General features: G+C 37.8%; 1 pseudogene; it reads left to right on the top strand.

The window, feature by feature from the left end:
• The first annotated feature begins 1,834 nt into the window (after positions 1-1,834).
• On the top strand, positions 1,835-14,414 carry LOC136179295 (odorant receptor 131-2-like; annotated as a pseudogene).
• The last annotated feature ends 949 nt before the right edge of the window (positions 14,415-15,363 follow it).

The raw sequence follows: 15,363 nt of genomic DNA on the forward strand, positions 1-15,363 counted from the left end.
AATTTCCCCTCTGGGTATCAATAAAGTATTATCCTATTCTATCACGACTGGCTAAGGTGCTTCGGTCAAAGAAGCTGTGCGACAGCAGAGCAGCCGACATCTCACACGCTCCAACAGTCTTATAGCACGTAGCATGTTGGCAGCATTGTCAGTGACCATTGAAGGTTCTTCTCGTTCAACATTCATTCATTGCTTCTGTTAACAAGTCCGCCATATTGCTTCCTGTGTGACGTCTGCATAACTCCGGTCTGTACAACATTTGACACTGATTACCACTTATGATGGTTAAATAGGGGTCGGTCACTCTGGAGTTCCAACCATCGCACGCAAGTGCCGCTCTCTCTGTCGACTTTTTATTTTTTTAATATTTAATGATAAGAGACATAAGAGGCTAGCTAACAGGACAGAGGAGAATACTTTGGGTGACACGGGATGGCAGCAACAGTAAGAGAGAAATAATGAATAAATAATAAATAAAAGCAAAAAGGCAAACAAAGAACAGACAATCATCTGGATGTGGTAGTTATTAAAAAAAAGATAAGAAATAATAATAATAGTAAAGGGAGCTAAATTGAGCATGAAAATAAAAGTGGATGTGTCGAGAAGTCCTCGATGGTGAATATGATGTGAGTATAACGGGGAAGAGAGAGGAAATAAGTATAAGTAATAATAATAATAAAGTGGTGGCTAGTAGGGCGGGTTTAAAAAATGTATTCATAAATGCATTGCAGTTATTATTTCTCCAATTCAAATTTGATTCAGGGAAATCCTGACATCTATTTTTTTGTTGTTGTAATGACGCAGAAGTGGGGCTTCATTAAAACGGAAATTATTGATTATTGAAGATTTTTCTGGATCAATATTGAATCAGAATAAATATATTGCAATGCATTGATGTTTTTACTCAGCCCTAGTTAGTTGACCAGACACAGAACGTCTTCACCCTACCATATCATTTCTTCTGCTGTGAAAACGGGCACGTTGATGGGTGTGTATGGCACTTTGGGCCTTTTGGAGCCAGCTCCGAGTGGACACCTGAGGTACTACAGTTTGCACTTTGGCTTCATGGTTCAACAGGTTTAAAAATACAATGTTTTGAGTTTTTTTTTTGTTGAACATTCCACATTAACTATGAGCGTCAAGGACAAACGCTCCAATAAAAGCCATCTATTGGCTGAGCGACATGTTGACTTCCATGCAGATATCTGTATCCAACTTTTAATATTAATTACCATGACCACGTATGCATCCTGAAACAAACACGACCACAACATCTGGGTGACATCAGCTCTGACATCCTGTCTAATAAAAAGCCATCGAACTGTTTCACACTCAGTCGGTGAGCGAGGAGGCTGAAGTGAAACATCCAGGTGAGGAACTATTCCATACTCACATTAATGCAACGTCTTATTGTGAAGTCTGTGCTTTTTTAAAACACAGTGAAGGACATCTGCATGTGATGCCCAACACTGAACTTTATTTACCAAAGTTTAGTCTCTTTTAAATTCAACATGTCGCTGAAACAATCAGACAGTAAACACGTCATGTTTTCATTGGATTTAAAGGATTTCATGTGATTTGACATTCTTAGATTTGTGTCTACTGTGTGGTTATTTAACTGTTAACCATTTAGGCTTTGAACTTTTCTGTGTGTTAAAGCATGTTAACAATGTAAAACTATCACAGCCATCATTGGACGGTTCTGATCAGCTGATTAGTCGTATATTCTAACTGTGGATTTTCAGTGACTCTGACCTACACATGTTCATGTTCTTCCTGTAACACAGACGTGCACAATCCTCACATTAACTCCATGAACTCTTCTGGCTTCAACATGTCGAGCGACCAGAGATATCGAGACTCGTTCCAAACTGCTGTGGTCAAAAATGTGATTCTTCTGGCTGTTGGTCTGACAATCAGCTACATCAATGGGACCCTGATTCACACCTTCAGAAAACACCAGGTGAGAACGATTCTTTATTTTTTAAAGTTATTATTGCTGATGTTATTGCAGAGATGATTTTTATTTCATTCAATCTTTCACTGCAAAAACTCAAAATCTTACCAAGTATATTCTTCTAATTTCTAGTCAAAATATCTCATCACACTTAATATAAGACACAATTACCTAAACGGTAACATTTCAGTAAGATATTTGAACTTGTTTCTAGACGGATCATCTTGAAAACATCTTGATTTGAGTCAGATCTCAGATGAAACAAGCTTTTATTGACATGTCATAAGGTTTTTAAGCTGCTGAGTTATTTGTTTAAGATAAATCATCTTTGTTTCAAGAAACCGACTTTGCTTGAATTAAGATTAAGAAACAAATTGCTTTATTTAAGTCTGCAGGTCAACAACTCACACATTGCATGATGACTTATCCTAAGTACAGTGTGGCCATTTCCATCAAACCATGTCCATGTGATATGGAAAAAAAGACAGAGGCAAAAGCTGGAATTACGTTTCCTTTTCTGTTCTGTTGCACTCTGAACAAACTACACCAGATTATTCAAAAATGCTTAAAAACACCCACACTCTCTACAGACTCAAGAATGATGTTTGATGATGTCTGTGAGATCATACTTCACTGGAATGTACTTGTTATTATTGAAGTTTACATAGTAGTATGGTGTATAATCAACAAGACTTTTAGCATCCACAAAAATATTGGCTTGAGCTAGGTAAGGAACTTCTACCTCGTAAGCTGAATAATGATCATTCCACCCAGCTGTAGAGAAAGGTTGGCATTCAAAACAATACACTGACGCATTTACAATATAGATGTTTTTCACAAGTGCAAACTCTGGTGTATCAGTGATGACATTAGAAATAACCAAAGATTTTTCACATGTATGCTTATTTCCATGTTGCATAATCCACTTTACTGAAACTAAATGTTCAATTTGCTCTATTCCTAAAAAGTCTTTAATCTTTCCTTCAACATAGTGAACATTTTTCACCTCAGAGGCTGGGCCCATGTCAACTTCACTTGAAAAAATAGGATGTTTCTCATGCACATTCTGACTACATTCATAAAGTTGGTTGTGCTTCAGAAGAGATTTACAAATATTCTTAAAACTACTTTTCAAAGCCCACTGCTTAAAAAAAACAATGCTTTGACTCAAAGCGCATACACATATGCCTCACTGCAGGACCAAGTGCCTTAATCTGAGAAGGAAGATGCAGCAAGTAATGCTGTTTAGGAATGATATTTGCATCCAGAAACAGTTGTCTGAAATGTTTTAAGTGTTGTTCTATTAAAAGCTTCAGCCTTGAAAGAGTTGAGAAAGCAATAATAGGTGAAAACAGAATTTTGACTATCTCTAACAACTTAAGTAGCATTTGTGTGTAATCATTGTCTCCAATTTTGTCAATGAGAAATGGCAGGATCTTTAACAAAACCAGCATCTGCCCAGCTGACTGTTTCAATCTATTGTCATTTGATGACAGTGTATTGACAGATATGGGGCAAGGCTTGTCCCTCGCATCCACAGGAGAATAAGGGAAACAAATAATTGCACTGTTGAATGTGTCTAAGTCCATATCCCCTGAAAGCACAAGATGCTTAAAAACACATTTGATTTCATATGGTGCAACACCTTCAAGAATAACATGCATGATGTCCTGTGGGGTTTGATTGATTATATTAAATTGAGGAAATTCTGTTAATTTGCTTCTCCTTTTTATACCATATGTTGTTTTTAGACAGTCTTTCAGAAAGTCAGTAGTTGCCTTTTCAATGTCATTACATTGCATGTTATGACTTGCCATTGTCCTTTTAACAAACATATCTTCATTAAATTGTTTCTGCATGTCTTCAAAGTTGCATTCGCAGTGCCTGCATTTACTGTAGGCAAACCCTACTCCTTCCTTAAATCCAGCCACTTCGTGTTGAGCTAGAGTGTCTCCGCACACAGACATAAGTGCCCCATAAATTGTCCTCTCACCTTTTGCAGTGACATCCTGGACAACATCAGACAGCTCAGTTAAGTCACAGTTAATCCTCTCAAATATCTCATCAATACCACAACGGGAAAGATCTTTTGATTTTACCATGGCAAGCAATCGGATGGCAGCAAGTCTTGATCTGTATTTAGGGTTGATATTACCTAAGGTGTAATAAATCAGTAACAACCTGTTTTTTGTTCGCCCGAGATCCAAAAGGATTGCATAGCTCAATTTCATCTGTATATAAAATCAACTGCAATGCTGTGGGAACTTTCAAAAACAGTGGATGCGACTTAAAAATCTTGAAAAAATCCATCCTTGCATGGCTGTGGCCTCTCGTCAATCATTGCAAGAATTCTTGGATGTAATAGCAGCTGCTCCAAACTTTTCACCAATGGTATATAATGAAAACAATGGTCCTTAATGGTTAGAACTCTGAAGTCTCCACGTTTCATATAACATACTGTTTGTTTTGCGACAACAATCTCGGGTTCAACTGGTTGTAACAGTTCTTTGATGGTCTTATCCTGCAAATGGTAGAAGCAATTTGACTGAAAGGGTCCACAAACTGGTCAAATACTCCAATGGCCTCACTCTTTAGTTGATCCAGGTCCCCAGAATGTCTCTCAATCATATTACTCATTTGCTGTTTTAGGTGCTCCAATAATGCAGCCTGATATTGCTGGACTCCACTCACCATTTGGTTAACAGCTCTCTGGGAAGGACACAAAAAAAAACTTCCATTAAATATTGTTAGTGACATGCAATGATCAAACTAAGTTACGTCCACCAAAACTATAATTAAATAATATTGCCTTCTGCAGCTTTTAACGTACAATATGTAAAATTTGATGACAATGTTTACATTAAAATATGTAAATTCATTAGAAATTGGCTGAAGACACATTCTTAAGTCAGGTGTTTAACTGACATACCTTAAGCTGTCCACTTGTGATTGGATCAGCCAAGATGCCAGGTCTAAACAGTGCCTAAGTCATTCTACAGTTAAAGTGCATCGCTTTTAAGCTTGCTACTAACAATTCATTGGAATTGGCTTAAATTGCTTAAATTAAATTAAATAATTTGAATGGCTTAAATTACCTGTGTCAGTCGATGGGTTTCTCTGGCTTGAAGAAGAAATGCAGTTGCATGTTTAGAAAGGTCAACATTCATGTGACCCTCACCATCTTCTTGAAATCCACTCTGAAACACATTAACAACAAACATATTTATTAAATGAAAATATTGGCATTGGTTGGTAGCTACACCAGACAATCTGACAGTAACTACCTGGGTAAGATAGATTTCTCCCTATAAAGGTACAAGATGGGTGTATTTTTACTGACTCATGTCATTATTTCAAACATGTAAAATCACAACTAAAATGGCAAATAAAATAAAACAGTACTTGAAAACAGATGAACAAGAAAAGAAAAAAGGGGAAAAAATAAAGCGAAAGGAAGAAAGGACATAGACATTTTTTATTTAATGCAGGAAAGGGAGTAGGAAAAAGGATACACTTATTTAATCCTACCCTTTTATACACTAGCTAGTTATTATCCTGAGCCTGTTTTATAATCATCTGTATATTATTTTATCTTCTTTAAATACATCTAATCGATATACATTAAACTATACATGTAAAACTGTTACAGTCATCTCTAAAAAAGTTATGACAGCTATTTAATTTTAGTGTACCTAAATTTATTTTTCTTGAAGTTACATTTGAACACATCATGATGACACTTTATATACCTTTGCCTAATAGTCATTTTACTGAGCCCACTTTGAACGCATCATTAGTAATGCTAATCACTCCTCCAGTTAGCTAACTAGCTTTTACCCTGCTGATTTCAACAATCAACACCTATTTCAATATTGGATAACTGTTCACTAAGTTTGGATGCATTTACAACAGCGGATGGATGAGTAAAAGACTGTCTGACCGGACTGCAGTTTTGTGTCTCTACCTCCTGCTGCATCTCTCATCCACTTTTCAACCAAGGTGAGTTAATCTGAGCCTCATACTGTGTGTTTGAAATCAAATGTAGGTTATGCGCTTCATTCATTGCGGAGCTGTGACCTAATGTCAAGTGACATTAGGTCACAAGTTCGATTTGGAGGGTGAGGAGTTGTAGGATGCGTTTGATGTGGTATTTAAGTCATCAGCAGCACATTGAGCTAAAAGCACATTGTGTCAAAAAAAGGGAATAATGGAGTGAGCATGTTATCAAGGACTAGTCCTCCATGTCTGACCTAAGCATATTCATGGCGTCATAACGCATATACATCTGTTTGCAAGAGTGTTTCACATTTTTATAACTAATGAACAATAATTTCTCCTTAATAAATAAATACTGGTTTATAGATGAATTGATAGGTGTTCATATAGTTGATTTCAGTTCAGTTGGTTGAGATATTCAACCTCTGAAATGGAACAGATCGTTTAGTTATACTTGTGCAGAGCTGACACTGCTACATTGCAATTTGTGTTATCACAGGGGGAAAAAGAAAAGTTGCCTTTTGCAGTAGTTCTTTATCTTTTATTTTACAGGAAACTGGCCAAGAAGACTCCAAATTACCGGCAGTTCCTCCATTAATGAATCACCCATGCGACAGACATCCAGTCCTGTGAGTGCAACTCCTGCAAAGTACGCAACCCCTGAAAAGGTTGTGAAGGTATCCTTTCCAGAATATGTATTGCACACCGACACCGAACTTGAGCAAGTCAGACAGCAATACTTTGAGTTGTCGAAGAAAGGTGAAGAGCGATGGAGAATCACACAGATATCCATCAAAACCAGAAATTACAGCAATGGCAAAGAGAATAGCACCCCATGCTGCAGGATGAAGGCATCAAGAATACATGGGTAAGTGAAGTGCATCCAGTTGATGACCAAAGTGCTTCATGTCAAGACATTTTTATTAGCGATTTGAAAAATGTATTAAATGTCTTGTGCATGTTACTGTGTATGCACAGCTATATAAAAGTTTGTAAAATGTGAGCTCCCCCCCAAAAAACACTACTGGGAGACAGTCAAAGAGGTAAGGCTGCAACTAATTATTTTCATTGAAGATAAATCTGTTAATAATTTTTCAAGATTAATTGATCAGTTGTTTTATCAATAAAATGGAAGAAAGTTGTGAAAGCCCAAGGTTACGTCCTCAAATGTCTTGTTTTGTCCACAACCTATAGATATTCATTTCACGGTCATAGAGGACTAAACAAACTAGAAAATATTCACATTTCAGAAGATGAAATATAATTGGACAGTAATTTACACAAAAAAGAAAGGAATGACTCAAAATGATCAACTATGTCAAAGTACTAGGTGACTGAGTGTTCTGCCTCTAGTGATTCCTTACTTGCGATAGTGTTGTTCAGTTCCAGTATTTAATGAGTGCTCCTGTTTTAGTGTTTTATAGGACTACAAAGTGATTGCTTTCGATTTTGGTTTTTATTGTACGAAGCACTTTGTGTTACATTTTGTTTGTATGAAAAGTTCTATACAAATAAAGTCGATGGATTAATTTAATAGTTGACAACTAATTGATGAACTAACTTATCTTTGCAGCTCTACAAAGAGGCGTCGTCTTGAGCTGCCAAGAGACACAGATGAAATTGAGTCAAGTGACTCAACCATCATTCTGGATCGGTCCACAGAAGGGAGTAGCAGCCCAGACTGGAACGGTAAACAAAATGAGCTAGAAGGTGAGTTTTAACATTGCATTTACACATTTCCCCTGTGAGGTATTTATGTTTCAGATAAACTAAAAAAAAAAACATTATTGAGTCAAGATGACAGTCCTGACATGACCCAAGTAAAAGGCTTTAAAATGGACATCTGAGGATAGCCATTTACACTATATTGGTGCTGTTTTATTATCAATTCATTAATATTATTTTAGAAATTAACTCAACAGAAATCTGGCATTATACCATCAGTTTTGTGTTGTCTTGAGAAGTCAACTAAAACTATGAGGGACCTATTATGTAATTTACCGAGGGGATTTCTTGAATTAAATGACTGCTAGCTGGATTCCTTACACTATTAACTGAAATGAACTGTTAAAATTATTTGAGGGCTTCTGATAATAAGCAACTGAAATTTTTATTCTGACAGTCTAAACTTCTAAATCAAAATCAATTGTCCTCACTGTTTGGCTGTGGTAGCGAGATGTCACATCCGTAACGATCCTTAGAGTACATTATCCTGACAGAACGATGTCTGTGTTATGTGTTTAAGGAAAAAGAAGACCCCGAAGCCTTAGTGAAGAAGCACCCTCTCCCCTGTCCAGTCCTGATAGTGAGTTTGTCCAACTGCCTCATAGCTGTGTGTGGTGGGTGTGTGTGAATTTTTTTAGGGGTGTACTTTTGTGGCTAATTGCAATTGTATTTGACTGCATGACCATATGTGTTTATAGCAAGTTGTTATAATGCATTTAGTAAACAGAAAATAATTAAATTTTTGCTTTTTGCATTATTGAAATGAACTCGCATTCAAATGGTTAAAAATGAGAATAATGAATTAGTATTTGGTAGTAAGGATCAGGACTGAAGTTTCTTAAAATAAACTCCCTAAAAGTGTATTCTATAAATGTATGATTTTTTTATGGCAGATTTTTGACACATCTTTTGTCATTTAACAACATGAGATGAAGTTTTTTAAAGTGAGGCACATTGATTAGGTATTTTTGTATCTTCCAGCAAACAAGCCTGCAGATATTGACAGTCCAGACACTTCCAGTCCAGCAACCCTGGCCAAGCACTACAAGACCCTACAAACATTGTATAAAAGAAAAAATCCAAACCACCAAGATGTCTCTCATCTCCTGGATTTGGAATTTGTAGCTAGAAGAGCATTCATTGATTCAAATACCATTCGCGAGGAGGACAGACACGATAAAGTTCTAGAAGCATATCCTTGTTTCAAGGACATTGGACATGTAAGTCAGAAATGACTGCATGATGATGACAACCATAATGTTTAATATACCAATTTCCTCCTCCTAAGTGATACATTCAAACGTCTGTATTGGTATATTTAATAGGTGATGGAGGAGCTTCAACGCATTTTGGATAGGGATAATGGCAGCTTCATCGATGAACTGAAGGGAAGGGTGTGACTTCTGCCAGAAGGTGCAGTTTTTCGGTGTATGGAAAAAGATGCTGAAACCCTCAATGGGAATGGACCAAGGTAAGAAATGGTGTTTTGGTGTTTGGTGTAGTGATCAGTATTTAGGGTGGACCTTCAGGTATGTTAATTGTCAAGTAGATGTACTAGTGTCTTGTCATCCTTTTTCATCTATGATGGCTATCCCGTCACTTGCTGAATGTTTGTTTTTTAAAGCACTGTATCGATTATATATCTTTAATCAGATTTGACAATGTGCACTTTGTCAAGTAATGAATGTTTTCCTTTACAGCTGAACAGGCTCTTGAGATCCTACGTGTGCTGCCATCACTGTTCCCCTCCATGTCTGCTCCTCCAAAGAGAGTACGGGATGCAAGTGAGGCTCTGGTGCATGTCCTTGAGGTGAGCTGTGTAAAATGTTGCAGTATTAAAAAAATTAGAACTGAAAGTGATGCCTTTGACGATTCTGTTCCTATACTGTATGTTCTAAGCCTTGTTTTTGGAAAGATGATTTTCACTGGTTACATGTCTGTGACTCTCAATGTCACAATATGTACAAAAATGGATGCATCACATGGTAGCAGATTTTATCACCCTAATAAAAGCAAGACTAGCCTAGCCTTGGTTTTCACTTCAGGCTGTAAACACTACAGAGGGTACTGGTTACAAAATACCAAAATGATCCTTGAAACAGAAGTGCATTATCCTTATAGAATGATGTCTGTGTTGTGTGTTAAAGGAAAAAGAAGACCCTAATGTCTACTTGAAGAAGCGCCCTCTCTCCTGTCCGGTCCTGATTGTGAGTCCGTCCAACTGCCTCCTAGCGGTAGGAGATGTGCCAATAACTACGTTTCCAAAAGACAAAGTTACTGAGGGTGCTTTATACCTCTTGGCGTACTATTATACACTACACCTTACGTACCCAAAGTGTGTAGCCACTCTGCTTTCAGTCATACAGATGGAGGTCCTCTTGGACAAAAGTCATGAGAGAGATCTCACATCATCTTACAAGAAGAGCATGGCTGAGTGGAGAGCTTTTATTGGCCAATAAAACCAGTGGTCAGATGTGGATGTGGTCAGAAGTGCTTCCTCTCTCCCTACAAGGCTACTACAGTCCACATTCATTGTTTTTGATTCTTGGTTGGAATTTATCCCCGTGTTAATAAGGGGCACAGGACAATGTCAACCAACATGCCGATATCCACCGTTATATCGAACTGATAAAAATATAGTGTTGTTTATTCTGTGATTAAATGCACAAGGTTAATGCCATATCTTTACAGACTGAAACTGCATATCTTGTTTAGTTTGAACAATGCAGTCCAGTCGTGCCTATCTTTAAGTTCATTTCAAGTTTTAAGTTAATGTTGAGATTTAGCAAAAGTCTGTTCAACAGATGTTGCTAATTTAGGCTTTTCTAATGTGAAAGTGTTAACTGACTTAGGTTGGGATAAAATTGAACATAGCGGTATCTGTTATTGGCCAGTTGAGTTGTAAAATGTCAGCATAGCTGATATTGGAAAAAATCCATTATCGTGCATGCTTAATAGTAATAATAATACAATGGTCATTGGCGTATCGGGGACAAGTTGGTCACATGTTCATGGTAATTGAAACCTTTTAGTTTGAATGTTACAATAATAAGCACTTAGTATTAAGAATGGATGTCAGAGGCCGAGCAGTTTGTGTGCCTAGTAGTTTGTCTTGAGGGGCTCATGGGTCAGATGTTTGGATCCGACCGTAACTACTCGCTCACATATTTGGACTGTTCTGCTATGTTTACATATTGCAGTTCCATACACACAATGAGCCAAAATGTTTATAAAAAGAAAATGTCTTTCTTTATGTAGTCCTCAGTTTATGGGACTTTTTGCTGTATAAACACAAAATAAATGTGTTGGATTAATGCAAAACTAGTTTTCATTTTTTCTGTTTTGTAAGAAGTATTTGAATGTCTTGAATCTAGAACAGTATTACTATTGTAGAGCTTACAATAAGGTAGATACACTTGAAATGATTACGGGTTGGAAAATTAGGGCAAAAAAAGCAATGCCTAATACTAGTAAGCAATGCTAACTTCAAGACATTTTGTCTCAAAATGCCAATTTCTAATCTTATGTCAAGTCGGTTGTGGACTTAAATCTAGAACAGTGTCACTATTATAGAACTAAAAATGAGTTTAATAGACTTCAAACGAAGAGGACAACATGCTACTTTTGAGAGGAAAAATACAAATTTTGAGCATTCTAAGCTTATTATGAGACACAAAACGTCATAATACTTGAAAAACATGGCTAAGAATGAGTTTTCCCAGCTATTTTCAAGATCTCTCCTATCTTGTAAAGCTTAAATCTAATGTCTTATTTCAAGATATCTTATCAAGTGAATTTTCACTTGTTCCATTGGCAGATTTTTTTGCTTATTACAAGCAAAAAATATCTTGTATTAATTTTTTTTAACTTATTTCTGGAGTGGCCTTTTTCAAGTGCATAAGAATAAATCTACAGCAAGCAGGTCTATTTAAAGATAAAACAGACTGTCTTAGTCGAGACCTAAAGGAGGCCTCAGAGATTAAAAGATGGAAAGCACTCCTCACTGAGATTGTTGTTGTTGTTTGTGATTTTAGTGTAAACTGAGGATGGTTTTTGACTCGTATAGAGATTTGAGGAATCAATCTTTTTGGGTGTGAAAATTCAGCTGAAGATTTATGCTAGTTGTCTGAAATAGAGATCCACATGTTTTCAGTTCCAATCTGATTCTGATTCTGATATCTTATATCATTACTATTACTATAAGACAATTACACCAATCCATGGCTCCAACAGTTGTTTTTGGTATTATGTGTGAGGCTACACAAAGCTGGAGTAAACCCAGCAGTTCGTTGCATTGTGCTGGCTTGACATACAAACAGGAAGTAGCAACAGCTGTCAAGTTTTTCAAATTAAATCTTTTTAACTGAAGTGTAAAATGTGTACTTAACATAAAGAAGGAGCGGTTCCATCTCATCTGATCGTCGTCATGGAGACGGTTTGTGGACACTTCTCTCAGTTCAGTCTGAATATCTTCAAAGTGAGACTCAGTGAGCTGAGAATGTCTGAAGAGCCCGACCATATTTCTTGATCAGTGATGTTGATCGGTGCAGTCAGTCCCATATCTGATACATAAATGACTTCAATATTGGACCAGATACCGATATAAGATCGGATCGGTCCCATCTCTACTCTGAAGGTTATCTGTATTGTTCTGGCTTTTAACTGAGGTCTTTCATGCAAAGAGACAGAGAACACTGAATGCACCATGTTGCAGACCTAGACATTTTCATTTGTCATCACTGCTGTCTTTATTGTCCTGTGAGCCCTTAAGGTGCAGGGGAAACATGTCCCGCTCTCTCTGATCAGTCCACCTCTGCTTCAACATCGGGGTTGGAAATGACCTTTTCTATCTACCTGCCACCGTGACTGGTGGATTCAGAAATCTACCAGCTACTCTTTTTTTTATTTAAATCAGCCACTTTATGTTCAGCAGTATTGTGTAAGAACATATTATTTCATAATCAAGCCTATAGTATTCAAGAATGAGGCTGTTTTATGAAGTGAAATGTTTGAGCTATATACTGACATGCTGTTTGTCTGGCTCGTAAACAGAAAGAGTTTATTATGTGTTCAGGTAGTTAGACCAGAGAAACATGTCTCTGTGTGTTAGCTTCTTACTGAAGCTGTGGGGTTTGGAGTTACTGTGGCAGCTTAGATTGGATAATGTCACACAGAGACTAAGGTGAAGACATTCAGATATGTTTGTAGCTTCATTAAAGAAAACAGGGAAAAACTATTTCTAAACGAAAAGTCCAAAAGATGATGATGATGACAGTCAACAGGAAATATTTCAGACCCACTCACTCTTTTTGTCTAGTCTCCCCTCACCCCTAATGCACAGGTAAAAATAAGGTAAGCCACGCCCACTTCTAATTACCGGAAATCCTATCAAACCCATATAAAGGAGCATAACATAACAAATAATCAACTGAGGTAAAAATACGCATTATGGCGCCTATAGGAGTTTTGTTTCTCTCCTGTGTTTGTACTTTCTGAGTTTTTTAAGTAGCTCCTGCTGAAAACATCCTATTTCCTGGTCCGGCTGCTTCAAAATAAAAGCATTTCAAAGATAGTAAATAGGGTCTTTCATGGAAAGAATTTGTTGATTTTCTATTACTCTGTCGGGAGCAACAGCATTTACAGCTGCTCCTTTGACAACAAGTCACCGCCACAGCCCGTTACTTTAAATCATCTTGGACTGAAGACAACGAGACATCAGGTGAAACACCTTCAGCAGGTAGAACTGCTGAAATGGAGATGCTAACCGCGCTGCCCTGGGCTCAAGTGACACCGAGCTAAAGCATTTCAGCACAAAGCCCATGATTGTAAACACCGACACCCACTCTGACACGAGGAGGGGGCGGGGCTCTTTGGTCACTGAGCGTGCAGGATGGCCTGGATAACTTTTGTCTTCTTCTCTCCTTTAGGTATTCTACATGAATCCCCGTTACATCCTCTTCATCCACCTGGTGGTGAACGATATGATCCAGCTCACTACAACAATAAGCCTGTCTTAAGTTATATCTTCTACAGAATTAATGCTTCACTCTGCTGCCTCATCGTAACGATGGCTGTCTTCACCACTGTCAACACTCCACTAAATTTAGCCGTCATGGCGATGGAGTGCTACATCGCTGTTTGTTTACCTCTGAGACACGCTGAGTTGTGTACTATCAGAAGAACATATGCTCTGATTGGTGGGATTTGGGCCCTGAGTGCTGTCACTACACTGCCCGACGTCTTCATCTTTCTGGCAACTGAACCTGTGCAGGTGTTTCATTCTGCCATTTTCTGTGAGATTAATAACGTGTTCAGACACCCGGTACATGAGCAAAAGAAGAATGTGTGCTACACGATCTACCTGATTGGTGTTTGGCTCACACTCTTGTACACCTACGTGATGATCTTCACAGCGGCTAAAGGAGCAGACGGAGATGCAAAGAAGGCCAGGAATACAATCCTGCTCCATGGTTTCCAGCTGCTGTTGGCTATTCTCACATATGTTTACAATCTGATGAAGATGTCTCTGATCTACTGGTTTCCTAAACATTTTGTACATGTAGGCTTCGTTTTCTACATCATCATCCAGATCCTTCCCCGGTTCATCAGTCCCATCGTGTACGGCCTACGAGACAAGATGTTCAGACAGCATTTAACTAAGTATCTGCTCTGCACAGTGAGAACAAGCATCAAACCGTGGACTGCAGCTAAACCAAGCGGCAGCATCCAGAGTTAAGAAATGAAATCAATACGGAAGTAAAAAACGCTGCAGTTCCTCAAGTTTCCACTTGGGGCTGTCAGCAGAAGTCACACACACACACACTCATGGTGAAATGCCCATTCTGACAGCAGAAATAATCAGATTCACAGCCTGGTACAAAAAACAACAACATTTGGGTCTGAAGAGTTTTGGTTAAAGCTGGCCACACACAAGACGATTCTCAAATATAAACCGATTTTAAAAATGTTGGAGACCAAAAACATGAGGACAGCTTCAGATTATTTTTAATATTAGAGTCTTCTGAACGCACACACGAGACGACTTGGCAAGAACAGGAGACCACACCTGCTGTTTGTAGAAACGACTTCACAGAAACTCGAGGGACCAAACTTCTGATTTTACATGATCAAACATGGAGGACGATCCACATTGCTAGCTGGCTCTCCTGCAGCATTCACAGGGGAAAACTGAAAAACTATACGGATGTGATCCTGGCTGGGAAGATAGATTATGAGCAGCTTTATTTAATTTGCAAGTTGAGGGTTTGTTGTCATAGTACGCAAAACCCGTTTGGTGACGGTTCCAAGTCTGCTCGCTCTCATTAGAGGTGGGAAAGAAAATCGATTCATGTAAAAATCGAGATTCTTCTTTTCTGAGATTTAAAATCGATCCAAAACGTCCAAAAATCTATTTTATTTTATCAGTCACTCCCTGCTCAGTGCTAATGCTAATGCTAGCTCTTTAACTCAGTAGAACGCCAAATGGAGAATCAAGAAGTTCAGCCAGTCTCACAGATGACTGGAGTAGATCCTGAAGTATGTACTAGGGGTGTGCACGTGTACACGTGTAACCGGTGAGTAAATCATAACCGTTTAGGAAAAATCATTCAACGACAACCGTTTATTATTATTTTTTTTAATTATTATTATTTTTTATTATTTTAAAATGTTTTAGAGACACACAT

The sequence above is a fragment of the Labrus bergylta genome, chromosome 5, assembly GCF_963930695.1.
Source record: "Labrus bergylta chromosome 5, fLabBer1.1, whole genome shotgun sequence".
Classification (NCBI taxonomy): Eukaryota; Metazoa; Chordata; class Actinopteri; order Labriformes; family Labridae; genus Labrus; species Labrus bergylta.